Source organism: Cebus imitator, unplaced genomic scaffold, assembly GCF_001604975.1.
Source record: "Cebus imitator isolate Cc_AM_T3 unplaced genomic scaffold, Cebus_imitator-1.0 Scaffold137, whole genome shotgun sequence".
NCBI classification, from domain to species: Eukaryota; Metazoa; Chordata; class Mammalia; order Primates; family Cebidae; genus Cebus; species Cebus imitator.
This window is the reverse complement of record NW_016107452.1, coordinates 878,808-901,414: the sequence shown is the minus strand read 5'-3', so window position 1 is coordinate 901,414 and position 22,607 is coordinate 878,808. Positions and strand designations below refer to the sequence as shown.

The following is a 22,607-nucleotide window of genomic DNA, read 5'->3' as shown; positions in this document are numbered from 1 at the left end:
GTGTGTGGAGTATGTGGGTTCAGTATCTGGGGTGTGTGAGGTGGGCATGGTATATGTATCGTGTGTGGTATGTATGGGGTATGTGTGCTGTGTGTGGTGTGTATGAGGTATGTGTGTGGGGTGTGTGAGGCGGGCATGGTATATGTGTGGTGCGTATGCATAGGCACACATGCGCATACCTATGCACTGCAGATGACAGGCAAGCCCGTAGCGCCAGTGAAGCAGTGGTGACCAGCTCAGCCAAGGCAGGGCTCTGGGCGGGAGTGGCCAGGATCCTGGGTGCACTAAGAGCCTAGGAGGAAAGAACAAGCTGTGTCACCACCTCCACCCAAGTTCATCACTAACATGAACCCATAAGCTGCACTGAAACTGTTCCACTTGTGATCAGAACCAGAAACACTCCAGATAGGCTCAGCAGAGCCAAGCGGGGGAACTGTCCTCAATGCTCTCCTTCACCATCTGCGGCCAGATCTACCACCAGCAGCCTTGCCAGGCAGTGCCTGCCCTGAGGAAGGGGCCTGGCCTAGGAGCATGCCCCCGCCGTGCCCCCAACCCGGCACCTGCAGTCCAGGGGCAACGGGGTGTGGGGTATTGAATTCAGAAGTTTTTCCCTCTGGGCCTTATTATAAAGAGAAAGGGAAGGGGGCGAAGATCTAGGCTCGGGTTTTCCGAAGACGGCGAACCCAGAGGCGACTCCAACCCAGTTGCTGTTGGGCACCGGGAGTTGATGCCAGCACCAAGCGAGGACGAGGACGGGGAACGCACCAGTGGCCTGCACAGCCCGGCGGCGGGACCCGAGCTCCCCCCCACCCCCGACCCCCAGACAGCGCCTCTGGCCGGCGCCGGGTGGCCATTCGCTGCGAGGCCCCCCCACCCAATCCGGGGATGTGAAAGCGCCGCCTAGTACCCGCTGCACCCACCCACCGGTCGTGGGAGAGGGAAGCGGCCGGCAGGAGAGGAGTGGGACCGCTGGGCTGCACCCCCAGATCCCAGCAACAGCTGCCCCGCAGCCCTGCCGAGTACACAGGGCCGCAACCTCCGGCCGCCCCCACGCCTCCGGGTCCCTGCAGCGCCGCGGGAGGCCCCAGGCTGCCACCTCTGGCGAGTCACGCAGCCCGGGCCCCCCAGCTTACCCGGCCAGGTCGCGGGGCTGCTTCAGCGCGCTCCGTCCCCGCCCCGCCGCCGCCCGCTCGGTCCGCGAAGCCGAGCCCCTCAGGGAGCCCGCGCCCAGCCGCACACACCCAACCCGGCGCCCACGGCCCAGGGACGACGCGGTGTGCGGTTTCCAACTGAGGAGGTTTTCCCCCTGAGCCTTACTATCAAAGGCAAGGGAAGCGGGACATGATCTGGGCTCGGGTTCTCCAGCCACGGAACGCACCAACGGCCCGGCCAGCCCGTGGGACCCGAGGGCGCGCCCTCCCTCTCCCATCCCAACCCCCGCCAGGCAGCGCCTGGAGCCGGCACCCAGCGGCCCGTCGTGCGGTGACGCCGTTCGGGATGCGAGAGCTGCCGCGTGGTCCCCGCTACACCCGCCTGCCGGGCGTGGGAGGAGGAAGCGGCCAGGGGAGAGGAGTGGGGCCGCCGGGCTGCACCCCAAGATCCCAGCAACATCCGCCCCGCAACCCCGCGGACTCCAGAGGACAGCGATCCGAGCACTTAGACCGCAACCTCCGCGCCGCCCCACACTCCTCCGGGTCCCTGCGGCGCCAAGCGAGGCCGCCAGCTGCCACCGGCGAGTCAGGCAGCCCGGGTCCCGCAGCTTACCTGGTCAGGGCGGGGGAAGAGTGGGGTGCTGCTGCAGCGCGCCGCGGTCCCGCCCAGTCGCCGCCCGCTCCGTCCACAAAGCGGAGCTCCTCAGCGAGCCCGCGCGGAGCTGCACGTGTAGCCCTGGGCGCGTCCCGGAAGCGGTGTACGGCAAGCGCGCAGGGCCGCCTCCATCGGGCGCACGCGCACTCCCCTGAGCCCGCGGAACCCGCGCCCGCGGAACCCGCGCCCGCGGAACCCGCGCCCGCGGAACCCNAACCCGCGCCCGCGGAACCCGCGCCCGCGGAACCCGCGCCCGCGGAACCCGCGCCCGCGGAACCCGCGCCCGCGGAACCCGCGCCCGCGGAACCCTCCCTTCGCCTTACCGGTGCTCTCTTGGGTCACTGGGGCGGGAAACGCTTCCTGGACACCGGACACCAGGCGGCGGAAAGAGATGGAATACAAAGAGGATGCGTCGGAGCCGGGCGTGCACGAGGCCCTGCGCCCCCTGGCCTCGGCGCTGGGACCGTCGGCAGGGTGCGCGGGCCTGGTCTCCTGGACCCCGCCTGGAGCTCAGATGCTGGAAGGCGCAGCTCCCCCCGAATACCTCGGGACCTGGGGAGAACCCAGATTCCCGAGACATGTCCTGGCCCTGCTGGCTGGGGAGTTGCAGGGGTCTGGTCCCGCGGGTAGAGCCGGTGAACACGAGGCTCCCACGTTGCCAAGACTGCCGCACTGCGCCCTGACTCTCCCCCCGCCACTGCAGTTCTAAGAGGCGACCCTAGAGCAAGGAACCCTCGGGGATCCCGCCACCGAAAGCCCCATCCGGCAGGAGAGGCCCCCTGCTGCCTCCCCACCGCAGCTCCCCTAGGCACGTGCAAGACTCCAAGTCTTCCCTACGGTTCTCTCTAAGCACCCCAGCACCCTGTTTCCGACACCCTGTGCTGCTTTAGCCTCCAATCCTAGGGCCTCACTCCAGGCCATTCTCTCCTTGCTGTCCTGAATGGAGAGGACCCTGACCTCTGTGGGGGCCCTGCGGAGCACACACACGCATCCCCAGGGGAGTCAGTCTTCTCCCCGCAGCGTGAGAAATTCCCTGGAGGCCCTGGAAGGTCGTGCGGGAGACTCCGATGTCACCTTTGGCCCTCTGGCCCTTTCGTGATGTCACACCAGGCAGATGTGGTAAGCCGTGGGAGACACACAAGGTGCCTTGTCTGGGCAGAGCGGGGGCTCAGGTGCCTCCCTCCCTCCGTGATTTGCCCACTTTTCTCTTTGTGGCTGGATTAGGTGAAGCTGTGTCCGAAATGGGGGGTAAAGAAGGACAGGGAACCTAGTGAGTGAGGAGAGTCCATCTTGCTGCTGCCTTGAGGGCCCAAGCTGAGACCCTGAGAAGAAGGGGCCGGGAGAAGCCGAATCCTGAGCTGCACTAGGGTTAGATACAGTGTGGAATTGGCCTCTCCACACTCTGCCCCCACCAAACACTCACAAATGCCCAGGGCCAGAGCTGTCAGTGGGAGCTGCTCCTGGTCGGGCAGCTTTGTAGCCACAGGACCAAACAAAAGGGCAGAGGCAGAGCTGGGGCAGGCCAGCGAGGTTCGTGACCCCCTCCCCGCTCAGGTGAGCATACGTCCACTGCTTACTTTCCACCTGGTTAGCCATTCTGCTTACCTGGCCAACACAAAGTTCATCCAGCCTCCTGTGGCCCAGCCTTTCTCCAATGCCTGTGGTGGGAAGCAACAATTACGAAGCAGTGATTCCAAGAAGATAAATTCAGTCATCTCCTTGCCTGACCGTTATGTGGTCACATCCCATAGGAAACCAGACAGCTGTGCCTGAAGCTGATCCACACAACCCCCACACCACCTCCTCCAACCGCCACCTCCATCTGTGTGAATTTGTGTGGGCGGGCAAGTTGCATGCTGTTCCTTCAACAGCCTCCCTTAAGATCTTCCCGTGGGCAGGCTCTGGGCCAGTCACTGGAAATTAAACCCCATCCCAGCACCCGGGAGTGAGTGGCTGATGTCCACAGTCCACAGGATGAAAGGTACAGACCTATGGCCAGGAATAGTGGCTCCCACCTGCAATCGCAATGCTTTGGAAGCTGAAGCGGGAGGCTCACTTGAGCCCAGCAGTTCAAGTCTGCAGTGTGCTATGATCATGCAGCTTGCACTCCAGGCTTGTTGACAGAACAAGACCCTATCACTTTAAAAAATGAAATAAATAAATTTAAAAATAAAGGTACAGGCCTCCAGTGAGGCCCCCAGCCTCACTCAGGACCTAAATCTGATAGGCTTGAGCCAACCGCCAGTATTCGGAGAATTTTTAAAGAATCATTAGGACAAATAGCTAATGCAGGCAGGACATAAAACCTAGATGACAGGTTGATAGGTGCAGCAAACCACCATGGCACACATATCCCCTAGGTAACAAACCTACACGTTCTATATCTGTATCCAGGAACTTAAAGTGAAATTTCAAATTAAAAAAAAAATCAGGCTGGGCAAGGTGACTCACGCCTGTAATCTCAGCACTTTGGGAGGCCAAGGCGGGCAGATCACGAGATCAGGAATTCGAGACCAACCTGGCCAACACGGTGAAACCCTGTCTCTACTAAAATACAAAAATTAGCTGTGCGTGATGTCAGGTGCCTGTAATCCCAGTTACTCAGGAGGCTGAGGAAGGAGAGCTGATTGAACCCGGGAGGTGGAGGTTGCAGTGAGCCAGGTTCGCACCACTGCACTCCAACCTGGGCAGCAGAGTGAGACTCAACCTGGGAGAAATCAGCGTTTGCTGTAAGCCACCCAGTCTATGGCACTCTGGTAGAGCAGCCCAAACTAAGACACTGCCCTAATCATAATGATATCCCCTTACATTTCCTTCTAAATGCTTTCAAAATTTTTTTGTTTGTTTTTTGAGATATAGTCTCACTCTGTCACCCAGGCTGCAGTGCAGTGGCACAATCTTGGCTCACTGCAGCCTCCGCTCCTGGCTTCAAGAGATTCTCCCGTCACCCCGTCCCAAGTAACTGGGACTACAGGTCCCAGCTACACACCACCACCACACCCGGCTAATTTTTGTATTTTTAGTAGAGGTGGGGTTTCACAATATTGGCCAGGCTGTTCTCAACTCCTGACCTTGTGATCCGCCCACCTCGGCCTTCCAAAGTGCTGGGATTACAGGCGTGAACCGCCACACCCAGCCCACTTTAGAAGTTTTGACTTTCACAGCTAGATCTTTAATCAACTGGCTTTTATTTTTGATATGATGTGAACTAGGGATCTAGTCGTATTTACTTTGCATATGGATAATCAATTGTGCAAACACCATTTGTAGAATATTCCGTCCTTTCTCCAATAATCTACAAAGCAACTTCTGTCTCAAGTTTCCATGTGTCATGGGTCTTTTGCTGGGTTCCTCTTCTCTTCCAGTGGTTGATTTGTGCATCCCCTGAACACTTCACTGTCCTAATTCCTTTACCATCATAGTATGCACACAAATCTTCAACCTTCCATTACCCACTGACCTCTATGCCGTTCTTATTCTTTGAAAATATCTTCATTGAAGTTCTGCTAGAAGCAGAGCCTGAGTCAAGGATTCAGGTACAAGCATTTTTCAAGAAGGTGCTTCCAAGAAGCACAGGTAAGAGGGTGGGAAGTGAGATGGGGAAGGAAGAAAGCCAACAGATGGTGCATTTATGAGCAGGTTGCCACAGAGAGTAGCTTAGGCTCTAACTCACTAGGCCCTTCAAAGATACTGCAACTGAGGGGCGGGGAAACTGCGGTATTTATCCACCAACTCCCATTCCTCATGGCTGTTTTAAAAAGGACGCAAGATTTACTTTAATCAGATATACTAAGACACACAGATACGGAAATGATTGTCCTGAAGGAAGGAGTTTTTGATACTCAGACCTCCCTAGAAACAAGTGCCAATCCATGCTATGCAGGGATACATGGAGAGGCGCCAGGGTCAGTCAAGAAGTCAAAGGAGCTAGGGGAAAATGTGGGCAAGAGCTCTATTTGTGGCATCCAAGGGAAAGGCAAGGCAGGGTAAGCAGGCACAGGATTAGCTCTTTATAGTTTGAATAATTTCACTGGGCTTTGGGGCATAGGGCTGTCCCTAGTTGTCTTGTTCCTGACCCTGGGGTGATGAGGGCAGATGGACAGTGGCCCAGTGTAAGAGCCCGATGAAGGAGGTGGTTGGGGGTATGGGCTTCGGATTGGCTGCTTTGCGGATGGAAGGTGCACTTGCAGGTGAGTCCTTTACTGTCTCTAGGAACTGGCTTACCCTGGGTGGAGCAGTCTCTCCAGGATCAGCAAGTCCCCAGCTGTCAACACACCAGGAAATACAAGAAACACAAAGGCATGATGAATACACTGAGGGTGCTCTTGAAGGCATCAGCCACTGGCACATATGTGGCTGGCAATGCCAAGGCCATGGGGATGGCACGAACAGTGTCTGCTGCACTATTTTTTTTTTTTTTTTTTTTTTTTTTTTTTGCGACGAAGTCTTACTCTGTCACCCAGGCTGTAGTGCATTGGCAGCATCTCGGCTCACAGCATCCTCCGCCACCAGGTTCAAGCAATTCTTCTGCCTCAGCTTCCCAAGTAGCTTGGACTACAGGCATGCGTCACCATGCCCGGCCAATTTTTTTGTATTATAGTAGAGACGAGGTTTCCCCCATGTTGGCCAGGATGGTCTCGATCTCTTCACCTTCTAATCTGCCTGCCTCAGCCTCCCAAAGTGCTGGGATTACAGGTTTGACCCACCGCGCCTGACTAGCTACACTGTTCTTAGCCCCTCAATGACTACATGAATTTTCAGATCAGCCTGTCAAATTCCAAAAACAACTCTACAGGCGTATGCCACCACACCCAGCTAATATTTTTTATATTTTAGTAGAGACGGGGTTTTGCCATGTTGGCCAGGATGGTCTTGATCCTTTGACCTCATGATCCGCCAACCTCGGCCTCCCAAAGTGCTGGGATCACAGGTGTGAGCCACCACATCCCGCCCAAACTCCTGGTCTTAAGTAATCCTTTCACTTCTGCCTCCCAAAGTGTTGAGGTAACCAATATGCACCACCACACCCAGCACTAATCAATTTACTTAAATAAATCTCAGTTTACCCAAGCTTGGTGGCTCACTCATAATCCCAGCCCTTTGCAAAACCAAGGTAGGTGGATTGCTTGAGCTTGGAGGTCAAGATGAGCTTGGGAAACATAATGAGAACCTATCTCTACGAAAAAAAAAATCTATATATATAGATATATTTATCAAAATGAGTTAGGCATTGTGGTGTGTGCCTGTAGTCCCAGCTACTTGGGAGGCTGATGTGGCAAGATTACTTGAGCCTGGGAGGTGGAGACCATAGGGAGCCAAGATTATGCCACTGCACTCCAGCCTAGGCAACAGAGCAAGACTCCGTCTCCCCCAAAGTTTCAATTTAGTATTTTAAAACTCATATGACTTAAAAAATAAGAGAAGAATGTACTAAAAGCCAAAGCATTCCACTAGAGAATGTCATCTACACTTTCTAGATCAGCTATCTTCATATGTCCATTGACTTGTTTATCCAAGCATGGCAGCCCAAAGGAAATGTATTCACAGACAAAATATTAGCATGTGCATACTTCAGTCAGGAACTAGCTTCAAAGTACCTAACGCTACTTTACAATCTCCACCAAAAATAAAATATTTAGAAAATACATATTGGCAGTCGAGCGTGGTGGCTCATGCCTGTAATCCCAGCACTTTGGGAGGCTGAGGCGGGTGTATCACGAGGTAAAGAGATCTAGACCATCCTGCCAACATGGTGAAACCCCATCTTTACTAAAAAATACAAAAATTAGCTGGGTGTGGTGGCACACGCCTGTAGACCCAGCTACTGGGAAGGCTGAGTCAGGAGACTTGCTTGAACCTGGGAGGCAGAGGTTGCCGAGAGCCTAGATCATGCCACTGCACTCTAGCCTGGCACCTAGCAACAGAGCAAGACTCTGTCTCAAATATATATGTATATATACATATATATATATGTGTGTGCATGTGTATATATATACGTGTGTGTATGTATGTATATATATGTGTGTGTGTATATATATATACACATACACACACACACACACACACACACACATATATATGTTGGCCAGGTGTGTTGGCTGACATTAGTAATTTCAGCACTTTGGGAGGCCAAGGCAGGTGGATCACCTGAGGTCAGGAGTTTGAGAGCAGCCTGAACAATATGGTGATACCCTGTCTCTACCAAAAATAAAAAAATTAGCCCAGATTGGTAGTGCACACCTGTAGTCCTGGCTACTTGGGGGGATGAGACAAGAGAATTGCTTAAACCCATGAGGCGGAGGTTGCAGTGAGCGGAGATCACACCACTGCACTCCAGCCTGGGTGAAAGAGCAAGACTCCATCTCAAAAACGTACACACACACACACACACATACACACAGAGATATATAAAATATATATAATATAAATATATACATTACTTGGTGTAATACAATATTAAAAATTTTAAATGTCCTCATATAAATATTTCAGTGTTAAGATATTTATGATAGAAAACTTGGAAATATGTCATACTGAGTATCAATAGAACACCATAGAAGATTCTTCATTTAGGTAAACAAAGACTTGAAAAAACCTACATATTTTTTGATAAAATCTTTACTGATAGAAAAAAATGTTGAATAGAATAATGTAGTAATAAAATGTTTATGTAAAAAACGACCCTGGGGGGATCCAAGATGGCCGAGTAGGGCAGCTCTGGATTGCAGCTTCCAGGGAGCTCGCAGAGGGTGAGTGATCGCCACATTTTCAGATGGATTTTTATTGCCCACAGACCAGGAGATTCCCGGGTGGAGGAGTGCTATTGGTCTCCAGCCCGGCTGTTTTGGCCAGTGTGGCGGCTCTCTGCTCAAAAAACCCACACGGGTCCGAGTGCCATCTCAGCTGGCGACTGGAGCACCTGGGACACAGAGCCGCCCAATCAACTGATAAAAAGGGGACTGAAATAGGGAGCCAGGCCAGGAGATTTTCGGGTAAAAAAGTGCCACGAGTCTCCAGTGTGGCTGTATTGGCCAGGACAGCCGCTGTCTGCTCAAAAAACTCACGCAGGTCCGGGCGTGGTTTCAGCTGGTGACTGAAGTGCCTGGGAAACAGAGTCGCCCATTCAACTGATAACAAGGGGACTGAAACAGGGAGCCGGGCCAGGAGATTCCCAGGTGGAAAAGCATCTCCAGCACAGCCAGCGCAGTGGGTATCCAAATCTCATACAAATCTGGGCGCCTTTCCAACTGGTGCTCGGAATGCCTGGGAGACAGAGTCGCCTGTTCAACTGAAAAAAAGGGGACTGAAACAGGGAGCCAGGCCAGGAAATTCCAGGGCAAAAAAGCACCATAAGCCCCCAGTATGGCTGTTTCAGCTGTCACAGCAGGTCTTGGCACAAGAACTCACACAAATCCAGGCACTGTTTCAACTGGTAACTGGAACACTTGGGAAACAGAGTCACCCATTCAACTGAAAGAAAAGGGGTTTGAGGCAGGGAGCCAGGTGATCAGGCACATCCGGTCCCACCCCCACAAAGACCAGCAATCTGAAACGCTCTGGATTGGGAGTTTCACAGCAAGCACAGCTGAACCCATAATGGTCCAGCTCTGTGGCGGAGGGGCATCCGCCATTACTGAGGTAGTCCACCATTGCCAAGGTGGCCTGCCATTTCCGAGGCAGTCTGCCATTACACAGAGTCTGCCATTACAGAGGCAGGCTGCCATTGCCAAGGCAGTCCACCATTATAGAGAGTCTGCCATTACAGACGTGGGCCACCATTGCTGAGGCAATTCTAACTATACCCCTATAAACAGGACTGCAGGGAAGTTCACACAACAGCTGGGTGGAGCCCACAGCAGATCAGCAACACCTCTGCTGGCAGACTGTGACTAGGCTGCCTCCTCGCTGGGGAGGGCATCCCTGAAAAAAGGCAACAGCATGACAGAGACTTATAAATAAAGCCCTAATTTCTGGGACAGAGCACCTGGGGAAAAAAAGGCTGTTATGAGTTCTGCTGCAGCAGACTTAAACGTACATGCCCAGCAGCTCTGAATGGAACAACAGACCTCACAGCTCAGCACTTGAGCTCCTATAAAGGAAGGACTGTCTCCTCAAGCAGCTTCCCAACTCCCGTATATCCAAAGAGTCACCTCATAAAGTAGAGCTCAGATTGACATCTGGCAGGTATCCTTTTGGGACAAAGATAACAGAAGAAGAAACTGGCAGCAAACTTCACTGTTCTGCAGCCGCTGCAGGTGAGCCCCAGGCAAGCAGGGTCTGGAGTGGACCTCCAGCAGTCTACAGCAGAGGGGCCTGACTGTTAGAAGGAAAACTAAGAAACAGAAAGAAATAACATCATCATCAACAAACAGGACGTCCACTCAGACACCATCTGAAAGTCACCAACTACAAAGACCACAGGTAAATAAATCCACAAAGATGGAAAGAACCCAGTGCAAACAGGATGAAAACACCCAAAACCAGAATGCCTCTCCTCCTACAAGGGATCACAACTCCTCACCAGCAAGGGAACAAGGCTGGATGGAGAATGAGTCTGATGAATTGACAGAAACAGGCTTCAGAAGGTAGATAATAAGAAACTTCTCTGAGCTAAAAGAACATGTTCTAACCCAATGCAAAGAAACTAAGAACCTTGAAAAAAGGTTTGATGAAATGCTAACGAGAATAAACAGCTTAGAGAGGAACATAAATGAATTGATGAAGCGGAAAAACACAACATGAGAACTTCATGAAGCATACACAACTTTCAATAACTGAATTGACCAAGCAGAAGAAAGGATATCAGAGGTCGAAGATCAACTCAATGAAACAAAATGAGAAGGCAAGATTAGAGCTAAAAGAGTAAAAAGAAATGAACGAAGCCTCCAATAAATATGGGGTTATGTAAAAAGACCTAATCTACGTTTGATAGGTGTACCTGAATATGACAGAGAATGAATCGAAGCTGGAAAACACTTTTCAGGATATTATCCAGGAAAACTTCCCCAACCTGGCAAGGGAGGTGAATATTAAAGTCCAGGAAATACAGAGAACATCACAAAGATATTCCTCAAGAAGAGCAACCCCAAGGCACATGATCGTCAGATTCACCAGGGTTGAAATGAAGGAGAAAATGCTAAGGGCAGCGAGAGAGAAAGGTCGGGCCACCCACAAAGGGAAGCCCATCAGACTCACAGTGGATCTCTCTGCAGAAACCATACCTGCCAGAACAGAGTAGGGGGTCAATATTCAACATACTTAAAGAAAAGAACTTTCAACCTAGGATTTCATATCCAGCCAAACTAAGTTTCATAAGCGAAGGAGAAATAAAATCCTTTACGAACAAGCAATTACTCAGAGATTTCATCACCACCAGGTCTGCTTTACAAGAGCTCCTGAAAGAAGCACTAAACAAAGAAATGAACAACCAGTACCAGCCACTCCAAAACATACCAAATGGTAAACAGCATTGACACAATGAAGAAACTGCATCAACAGGCAAAACAACCAGCTAGCATAAAAATGGCAGGATCAAATTCACACATAACGATATTAACCCTAAATGTAAATAGGCTAAATGCCCCAATCAAAGGACACAGGCTGGCAAACTGGATAAAAAGCCAAAACCCATCAGTGTGCTGTATCCAGGATACCTATCTCACATGCAAGGATACATATAGTCTCAAAATAAAGAGATGGAGGAAGATTTACCAAGCAAATGGAGAGCAAAATAAAAGCAGGAGTTGCACTCCTAGTCTCTGATAAAATAGACTTTAAATCAACAAAGATCAAAAGTGACAAAGAAGGACATTCCATAATGGTAAAATAATCAATGCAACAAGAAGAGCTAACGATCCTAAATATATATGCACCCAATACAGGAGCACCCAGATACATAAAGCAAGTCCTTAATGACTTACAACGAGACTTAGACTCCCACACAATAATAGTGGGAGAGTTTAACACCCCATTGTCAATATTAGACAGATCAACGAGACAGAAAATTAACAAGAATATCCAGGACTTGAACTCAGACCTGGACCAAGCAAACCTAATAGACATTTACAGAACTCTCCACCCCAAATCCACAGAATATACATTCTTCTCAGCACCACATCACACCTACTCTAAAATTGACCACATAATTGGAAGTAAATTACTCCTCAGCAAATGAAAAAGAATGGAAATCATAATAAACAGTCTCTCAGACCACAGTGCAATCAAGTTAGAACTCAGAATTCAGAAACTAACTAAGTACCGCACAGCTTCATGGAAACTGAACAACTGGCTTTTGAATGTTGACTGGATAAACAATGAAATGAAGGCAAACATGAAGCTTTAAAGTTCTCATTTTGAAACCAATGAGAATGAAGAAAAAATATACCAGAATCTCTGGGACACATTTAAAGCAGTGTCCACAGGAAAATATATAGCAATAAATGCCCACATGAGAAGCAAGGAAAGATCTAAAATCGACACCCTATCATCAAAATTGAAGGAGCCAGAGGAGCAAGATAAAAAAAACTCAAAACCTAGCAGAAGACAAGAAATAACTAAGATTAGAGCAGAACTGAAGGAGATAGAGACACAAAAAACTCTTCAAAAATTCAATAAATCCAGGACCTGGTGTTTTGAAAAGATCAACAAAAGAGACCACTAGCCAGATTAATAAAAAAGAAAAGAGAGAAGAATCAAATAGATGCAATAAAAAATAAAGGTAATATCACCACAGATTCCACAGAAATACAAACTACCATCGGAGATTACTACAAACAACTCTATGCACATAAACCAGTAAACCTTGAAGAAATGGATAAATTCCTGGACACTTGCATCCCCCCATGCCTAAACCAGGAAGAAGTTGAAACCTTGAATAGACCAATAACAAGGGCTGAAGTTGAGGCAGCAATTAATAGCCTACCCACAAAAAAAAAGCCCAGGTCCCGATGGGTTCACAGCTGAATTCTATGAGACATACAAAGAGGAGCTAGTACCACTCATTCTGAAACTATTCTAAACAATCCAAAAAGAGGGAACCCTTCTCAAATCATTTTGAGACCAATATCATACTGATACCAAAACCCGGCAGAGACTCAACAAGAAAAGAAAACCTCAGGCCATTATCCATGATGAAAATAGATGCAAAAATCTTCAATAAAATACTGGCAAACCAACTGCAACAGCACATCAAAAAGTTATCCATCACGATCAAGTAGGCTTCATCCCAGGGATGCAAGGCTGGTTCAACATATGCAAGTCTATAAATGTAATTTGCCACATAAACAGAGCCAAAGACAAAAACCACATGATTAACTCAATTGATGCACAGAAGGCCTTTGACAAAATTCAACAGCGCTTTATGCTAAAAACTCTCAATAAACTAGGTACTAATGGAACGTATCTCAAAGTAATAAAAGCTATTTATGACAAACCCACAGCCCATATCATACTGAATGGGCAAGAACTGGAAGCATTCCCTTTGAAATTTTGCACTAGATAATTATGCCCTCTCTCACCACTCCTATTAAATAGAATATTGGAAGTTCTAGGCAGAGCAATCAGGCAAGAAAAGGAAATAAAGGGTATTCAGTTAGGAAAGGAGGAAGTCAAATTGTCCCTATTTGCTCTATTGTCTCTAATATACGACATGATAGTATATTTAGAAGACCCCATCATCTCAGCCCAAAATCTCCTGAAACTGATACGCAACATCAGCAGAGTCTCAGGATAAAAAATCAATGTGCAAAAATCACAGGCATTCCTATATACCAATAATAGACTTAAAGAGAGCCAAATCAAGAACAAGCTGCCATTCACAAGTGCTACAAAGAAAATAAAATGACTAGGAATACAACTAACAGACATGTAAAGGACCTCTTCAAGGAGAACTACAAACCACTGCTCAAGAAAATAAGAGAGGACACAAACAGATGGGGAAACATTCCATGCTCACGGTTAGGAAGAATCAATGTCGTGAAAATGGCCATACTGCCCAAAATAATTTTATAGATTCAATGCTATCCTCATCAAGCTAACAATGACCTCCTTCACAGAACTGGAAAAAACCACCTTAAACTTCATATGGAACCAAAAGAGAGTCCGCATAGCCATGTCAATTCTAAGCAAAAAAACAAAGCTGGAGGCATCACGCTACTGGACTTCAAGCTACACCTCAAGCCTACGGTAATCAAAACAGCATGGTACCGGTACCAAAACAGACATATAGACCAATGGAACAGAACAGCGGCCTCAGAGGCAACACCACACATCTATAACCATCTGATCTTTGACAAACCTGACAAAAACAAGCAATGGGGAAAGGATTCCCTGTATAATAAATGGTGTTGGGAAAATTGGCTGGCCATGTGCAGAAAGCAGAAACTGGACCCCTTCCTAACACCTCACACTAAAATTAACTCCAGATGGATTAAAGACTTAAACATAAGACCTAACACCATAAAAACCCTAGAAGAAAACCTAGGCAAAACCATCCAGGACATAGGCATGTTCAAGGACTTTGTGACTGAAACACCAAAGGCATTAGCAACAGAGGCCAAAATAGACAAATGGGACCTAAATAAACTCCAGAGCTTCTGCACAGCAAAAGAAACAGTCATTAGGGTGAATCCACAACCAACAGAATGGGAAAAAATTTTTTCAATCTACCCATCTGACAAAGGGCTAATATCCAGAGTCTACAAAGAACTAAAATAGGTTTACAAGAAAAAAGCAAACAGTCCCATTCAAAAGTGGGCAAAGGATATGAACAGACACTTTACAAAAGAAAACATATATGAGGCCCACAGACTTATGAAAAAATGCTTATCATCACTGGTCATTAGAGAAATGCAAATCAAAACTATATTGAGGTATAATCTCATACCAGTTAGAATGGCGATCATTAAAAATCTGGAGACAACGGATGCTGAAGAGGATGTGGAGAAGTGGGAACACTTTTACACTGTTGGTGAGAGTGTAAATCAGTTCAGCCATTGTGGAGGACAGTGTGGCAATTCCTCAAGGATCTAGAAATAGAAATTCCATTTGACCCACCAATCCCATTACTGGGTATATATCCAAAGGATTATAAATCATTCTATTATAAGGACACATGCACATGAATGTTCAATGCAGCACTGTTTACAATAGCAAAGACTTGGAACCAACGCAAATGCCCATCAATGATAGACTGGACAGGGAACATACTATGCAGGGGGAATACTATGTAGCCATAAAAGACATGTCAGAGGGATGGGGGAGATGAACTCATAAAGGTGTGAATGCCGGAGTAAGAAGAGGCTACATTGCATAGTGGTTAGGAACAGAGGTTCAAATACCAGCTCTGACATTTACTGGGTCACGCTGGGCAAGTTACTTAATCCCTCCATGTCTCCATTTGTTCATAAAAATAAAGGCAATGTGCCGTGCATGGTGGCTCATGTCTGCAGTTTCAGCACTTTGGGGAGGCTGACATGGGAGGACTGCTTGAGGCTAGGAGTGTGAGACTGGCCTGGGCAACATGGAAAGACCCTATCTCTACAAAATGTTAGCCAGGCATGGATTTTATCGATAGGCTGGAGGAGGCAGTGTCTGATTTAGATAGGGCCCACAGACAGATTGCACCAGGTGTGACGTTTCCATATTGCATGGGGAAGGCCGGCCACCCCACCCTAATCTTATTGTGCAAATCGGCTTTCCACTTGGCCAGGGTCATGTCGTCTGCTCTCTACTGCACACGTGGCTGGAAAGGAAAAAAGATGGAGCTGCCATGTTGAAGATGCGTAGTCCCAGATAGCCTTTTGCTACTGGCACAGTTGCCAGCATTCACGTGTGCAAGCTTCTAGCTTGCTTGTCTGTTTTTTCCAGCTCAAAAGAAAATGATTTGGGGGCTGCTTTTCATGAAAAGGAAAACCTTACCAAAGTTTCCTATATCTTCAACTATCTGCCTAAATAATTAATTTCTCTCTCTCTCTCTCTCTCTCTGTTTCTCTCTCTCTCTCTCTCCCTCCCTCCCCTTCTCTCTCTTTCCTTTTCTTTCTTTCCTTTCTTGAAATAAAGTCTCACTGTGTCACCCAGGCTGAAGTGCAGTGGTGCGATCTCAGCCCACCGCAACCTCAACCTCCCGGGTTCAAGGGATTCTCATGCTTCAGCCTCCTGAGTAGCTGAGATTACAGGGATACACCACCACACCTGGATAATTTTTATATTTTTACTAGAGATGGGGTTTCACCAGGTTGGCCAGCCTGGTCTCAAACTCCTGACCTCAAATGATCTGGCCACGTCAGCCTCCCATAGAGCTGGAATTACAGGAGTGAGCCACTGCTCCGGGCCTAGATGGAAGTTATATTAATATAATAGGAACATGAGGACAGGTCCCTATCCAACACACTATCTCACTTAAGCCCTCTGCTCCTATTGATTTTGAACTGTATTCTTGGCTCATTTTAATCTTTTCTCAAGATTTAAACAATTTGAAGTGTCAAAAACCAAAAATATAACAAATTTAGTTTAAAGATCTCAATTGACCTGATGATTCTAGGATAGGGCAATGCTTCATTCCATAAAATAGAAAATGTATCCCAGTGAGCTGAGTGGAGGAGGCTGGCTTTATACAACAGGCTAAAGCTGAAGAAAACAGAAACCAAGAACAGGGTGTATACAATGTGTATTTGTTACTTTTCAAAGTTACTTTTTCTTATAAGGCACATAGAAGGAGACAGAACAATAGAAAAATTGAAGACTTAAACTGGCCTCTTTAGGAACTTGTCTATTTTTCTTTCTCCTGATTTTTAGGAAGGTCAGACAAAAGCTTAGTTTAAGTTTGGTGACACGAAACTTTAGCATGAGTCCATTCTAATTTTTAATCAATTCTGTTGGGGCCTAGTGCAGGAGCTTAGTTAAAAACAATGGCCTCATAATTTTTATCTAACAGAAGTCTTCTTCATATTATTGTAACAGAATGCAGATCCAGATGCTTGCCATTTGCAGAATTCAATTAACAAGAGCAAGCTCTGGTAAAAAGAAAGTGACTTTATTAACCAAAACTATTGAAGGGGAAATGGCAGGATTCCTATCCAAAGTAACTCCTTCAGCTGTGGTTGAGAGAGAAGGCAGAGTTTTTAAAAAGGGATACCTTGATATGGAAGACATGCAAAAATTGGGCTGAGTACAATCCACATGTCTTGTTTTGGTGGCCATCTTGGGTCCCAGTCCACCTGGACATTAGGCTGACATCATCTCAACAATGAATGACATCATCTCAGCAATGGTTGTTAATTCGCCACCTTGAAGCCATCTCTGGACCTTTGAAACTGGGTCTCCAGGCTTGGTCTGTCTGTTTCAAGATTAGCTCCTAGAACTTCTAAGAAGACACATGATTAGATACTAGCATACAGTTAGATAAATGTGAAAACAGTATATACAGTCATAATGTGAGGGATGTGGAGTCTCTTTTAAGGATAAGGAAAGCCTTCTGCAGTTTGCCTGAAGGTTGTATCTTGAAACCCAAGATAAAGGAAAAATAAAAATGTTTAATGCATTTTCAGGCTAAGTTGGCTGACTACATTATGTCTATTTTACCAAATACCTTTTCCTGCACTATTTACTGATTCATCATATTCATTTTAATACCTAAGCCCTTATATTACAGTAGTTAATATTTTCATCAATATTATCCAATGCTTGGTACAGAATAGAAAACTAAATAGCAAGTAACGACTGTCATTGTTACCATTAGGACGAACATTATACATGTAAAAAGACTTCAAACTGTAGACAAGATTGAATGACAAATAAGAGGTTGTCTTTACACCAATATTTGAGTCTCCAGAGTCACCATATTACAATCAGGAGAATTAAAACATGATCTGAAATTGCTCAGTAATGAATTTATCACTGATAAAATACCCATAAAACATGTCTTTGTTATTGACATTAACTTCTGATTTATCCATGACCATTATCAATATCTTTTTGATTGACCTAACTGATAACATCTAGCAATACAATGCAAGTACAGTCAATGTAAATACATTGCAAAGCAGAATTGAAAATCTCTCCAAAAGTGTAGGCTTTCATAAAATCAGTTTGGGTGATGTCAGAACTGTTTCAATTACAGGCAAAGAAACTCACAGAAATAAACTAGTTAGCAATTGAGTTAAATAAAGGACAATGATGGACATGTAAAAAATATATTTGAATTGACGGGTTGGAAAAGAGCCACTGTTAAAAATTCATGATGTTCTTTTTTTTTTTTTTTTTTTCATGGGGGATGGAGTCTTGCTCTGTTGCCCAGGCTGAAGTGTAGTGGCACGAACTCAGCTCACTGCAACCTCTGCCTCTCGGGTTCAAGTGATTCTCCTGCCTCAGCCTCCCAATTAGCTGGGACTACAAGTTCGTGTCACCATGCCTGATGGATTTTTTGTATTTTTAGCAGAGAATATGCTTCACCAGGTTAGCCAGCATGGTCTCGATCTCTTGACCTTGTAATCTGCCTGCCACGGCCTCCCAAAGTGCTGGGATTATAGGCATGAGCCACCGCGCCCGGCCCATGAAGTTCTTGACTATGCCTTTGCAAACAGGACCCTCTTTATGATGTTAATGTTCAAGTCAACTGTGAATGGTAAGGTCTGTAATGCTGTCATACAATTTTGTAGAAAAAATTAACCATCTCTTCCAAAAAATTTACATTTTATTCATTTTGTATTCTATGATTCAGCTAAGTTGCTATTATGAACTACCTTTGGATCCATATAAAATGAACTTATTCTCATAATTTATAGCTATGGCTTTTCTTCTATTTATAACAAAATATTGGTTACCTTTTGATAGGTTGTAAGGCCTTTCTTTGAGAGAACAAGTAATTTTGCGATAATGAAGATCTCTAGTATGTTAAAATGATGGTGCTGCCAGGCATGGTGGCTCAAGCCTGTAATCCTTGCACTTTGGGAGGTCAAGGTGGGCGGATTACATGAGGTCAGGAGTTTGAGATCAGCCTGGCCAACATGGCGAAATGCCATCTCTCCTAAAAAGATACTAAAATTAGCCAGGCATGGTGGTAGTGAATGCATGTAATCCCAGCTACTTGGGTGGATGAGGCAGGAGAATCATTTGAACCCAGAAGACGGAGGTTGCAGTGAGCTGAGATCACACCACTGCACTCCAGCCTGGGTGACAGTGAGACTCCATGTCAATAAAATAAAGTGATTATGAAGACTGTCTAGAAATGTGGTTGATGCTCTGTAATATGATGCCAAGTGTTAAACAGCGGGCACCAAAGACTATTAAAGATAATTATAATCATGTAAAAATATATATGTACTTGAATAAGAGCTAAAGACAAAATTTAAAATGTATGTTAGTATGGAGGAATTAAAGATAATTTCCTTCCTTCTTATCTCCCCCCAATATATTTTATTCTTAATAATTTTAGGTTAACTAAACAATAAGCTCAGAAAAATAATCCAATATGAATTTGAGTCATTTAGTCTGGAATCTTAGTAATGCTGCATGTTGATTAAGGACATCCCTGACTTAATGTTCAAAGGGTATAAAAGACAGTCTCCAATGTGGCTTCCAGTGACCCTACCCCCTGGTATTCATGCCCTTGAAATTCCTTCTTCCTGCATGTGGGCTGGACTGACTGACACTCTCTTTATGTAAAGAACAGGGAGAAGACATGGAATAGCACATCTAAGATTAGGTCGTAAAAAGTCTGCAGCATGTACTCAGGAGGCTGAGGCAGGAGAATTGCGAATTGCTTGAACTTGGGAGGTAGAGGTTGCACTCAGCCAAGACCACGCCACTACACTCAAGCCTGAGCTGTAAGAGCAAAACTTTGTCTGGAAAAAAAAAAAAAAAAGTCTGTGGCTTCTGTCTTCGGTGCTCCGCCTCTCTGGCTCTTTGCTCACTCACTCTGAAAGAAGCCAGGGGTCACACAGTGAGCTGTTCTATAGAGAGGCACATGGAGCAAGGAACTTATGTTTTCTGCCAAGAGTCACATGAGTGAACTTGGAAACTGAGTCACACCCTGCACATTCATGTACACAAGGGATTCATTTAAGCCTTGAGATGACTACAGCCCTTGCCAACACCTTGATTGTCACCTTGTCAGAGACCCAAAGCCAGAAGCAGCCAGCTCTGCCTTCCTGGATCCCTGACAATTCCGTTGTTTTTTGTTTTTGTTTTTGTTTTTTAACTGACATACTAAGCACATACAACTTTAATTGACCCCCACAAAAAAAGTACCAAATGTACAAGTGAAAAAAATCCAAACAGTTTGTAAGAAGTAGAAAAGTTCCTCTCCAAAGTTTCCTTTCTTCTTAAAGAATAAATCATAAGTGTTAGAAATAAACATTTGTTTAAAGACTTTCTTCACGGCCTTCTTGCTTTTTGCTAATAACTATTTAAGCCCTACCCTATGTAGCTGTCAGACATGCTCAGACACCCAGTACATTCTATGTCCTTGTACTTTAACCAAGATATTGATGCTATTACTTTTCTTAAGTCTTTTTTGCAAGCAACTTCCTGTCTCTTCCTTATTTAGACTTCCTCTTTTCCTTTTGTTCTCCATTGCCTTTACTTATTCAAGAAAGTTTTAAGTTATCAGCCAGTCAGGTTCAGTTTTAGATTGTGAAGTCTGGCTCCAACCGACAGAGATCAGACACAGCAGTAAGGATGACCCCCAAATGCGTAAAAGATAAGTATGTCTGCTTTTCCTTTGTTCATTGTACTCTCGTGGCAAGATGGCTAACAGGAGCACCCTGTCTGCAGAAAGTAAAATTGCCTTGTTAAGAGATCCTTTGTCTCAGTGCCGATTTTTCTGGCAGCACGGAGCATCTGTTTCCAACACAGTTCATACAAGCTTAACTAATATGAGCTGTTTTTATATACGGCTGTATACATGCAAAAAAGCTATCCTATATGTATATACAAAAATTGTTTACATAGGTCTGTACAGAAGGATAATGGAAAGGCAAAGAAAATTGACATCATAAATGCTGTTTTAAGCTACTAATTCGTGGGGGCCATTTGTTATACAGCAATCAATAGCACATATAGAAATTTATATTCAAATCTCTGGAAGTTTGTCCTTTAAGAGGACATGATAATTTACTTGATTTACTATTACTGTGCCTATAAACATTTTTAATATCTCTGGATTGAGATATTACAGAACTGCTTTTTGGAAACAAATACAAGAAGTTGGAGTGTATAGAGGAAGGGATTATTAGCTAAACGATTAGGGTGACCTCTAGGAGCTGAAAAAGGCCAGGAAGTCCAGGCGCGACGGCTAATGCCTGTATTCTCAGCACTTTGGAGGCTGAGGCAGGTGGATCACCTGAGGTCAGGAGTTCATTACCTGGCTAACATGGTGAAACCCATTTCTCCTAAAAATACAAAAATTAACTGGTCGTGGTGGCATGCATCTGTAATCTTAGCTACTCAGGAAGGCTGAGACACGAGGATCGCTTGAACCCAGGAGGCGGAGGTTGCAGTGAGCCAAGATTGCACCACTGCACCCCAGCCTGGGTGACAGAGTGAGATTCCGCCTAAAAAATGAAAAGGAGAGAAAAAATGAAAAGGAGAGAAAAAATGAAAAGGAGACTGAGCAGAGAACCAGGACAGTAGATTCCAGGGCAAAAAAAAAAAAAAAAAAAGGCAAGAAAACAAACTCTCCCCTCAGAATTTCAGAAGGAACCAATTCTACTGACACCTTGATTTTAGCCCAAGGCGACTGACTTGGGATGTCTGACCTCCCACACCATAAGATATTAACTTTGTGTTGTGTTAACCCACAGAGTTTGCAACAATTTGTGACAGCAGTGATGGGAAACAAATAAAGCTGATTGAGCTTTAACAGTGCAACTGTTTCCTCATCTGTAAAATGAGAATATTAACAGTGTCTGCCTCCCAGGGCTGAGGTGAGGTTAACGAGTCGTTATGCATGTAGTTTATAGATGGGTCCTGCATCAGCTCTGAGAGCGTAAACTCCATTTCAGGCCTTTTTCTAGTCAATGGGCTGTGGCCTTTCTCCAGCAGTGTCCCGCAGGAAAAATTAGCCCTCCAGAAAATTATTGCAGTGACCATTTTCTCATTCCTGCCAGGGATGACACAGTGATGGTCCCCTAGATACGTAGGGAAGAAGCTCATTCATTTCATACTCAGGAGCGTAAGAGTTAAAGAATGAGGAAAGAAACATGAAAAGTGGCTTAACAATCAAAACCAGGCTTATTCTCCAAAACTAAAGAACTCTCCATGCCCTGCCTCCACCACCTCAGCAGGAACTAGCCAGGAAGAACATGTTGCCCCTCATCCTTTTTATAACTGTAGGGACTGGATTGACAGAGTAGGAGCACCGCGAATCTCCATCTTGGACAAACATCACCATTCTAATTTTCCCATGATTAAAAAAAAAAGAAGAAGAAGAAGCCTAAATCCAGACCCCAAACATCAGCCTAATGGCTAATGTCAACATAACCAAAACGATTCCAACCTTAAGATAAACAGTTCTCCAACCAGAAACATGCCAACCTCGAGATAGCCTCCCCTCTTACTGGAGACATTGCCACTCTGCAATAAACTTTTAATAGAAATATTCTGAACCTACTAGAAAGTCCCCGCTTCCTAAACCCTTAAGTATCCTTAGTCTGTAGAAGAGAATGCTCCTGACTGAAATTGGCTGGAAGCTCCATTTATTTTGGAGAATAAACCTGTCTTTGTTAAGCTGCTTTTCATGTTTCTATCATCTTTCTCTAACTCTTACAAGGGGTATGGGGGTTATTCTCTCAGGGAAACCATTC

General features: G+C 45.9%; 1 long non-coding RNA gene across 1 annotated transcript in view; it reads right to left on the bottom strand.

Annotated features, from left to right (window-relative positions):
* Positions 1–16,824: 16,824 nt before the first annotated feature.
* LOC108313438 overlaps positions 16,825–22,607 on the bottom strand; it is a 15,899-nt gene continuing 10,116 nt past the window's right edge. The window contains exon 2 of the long non-coding RNA XR_001829086.1: positions 16,825–17,167. This is a non-coding gene — a long non-coding RNA (uncharacterized LOC108313438). The remainder of the gene's footprint in view (positions 17,168–22,607) is intronic.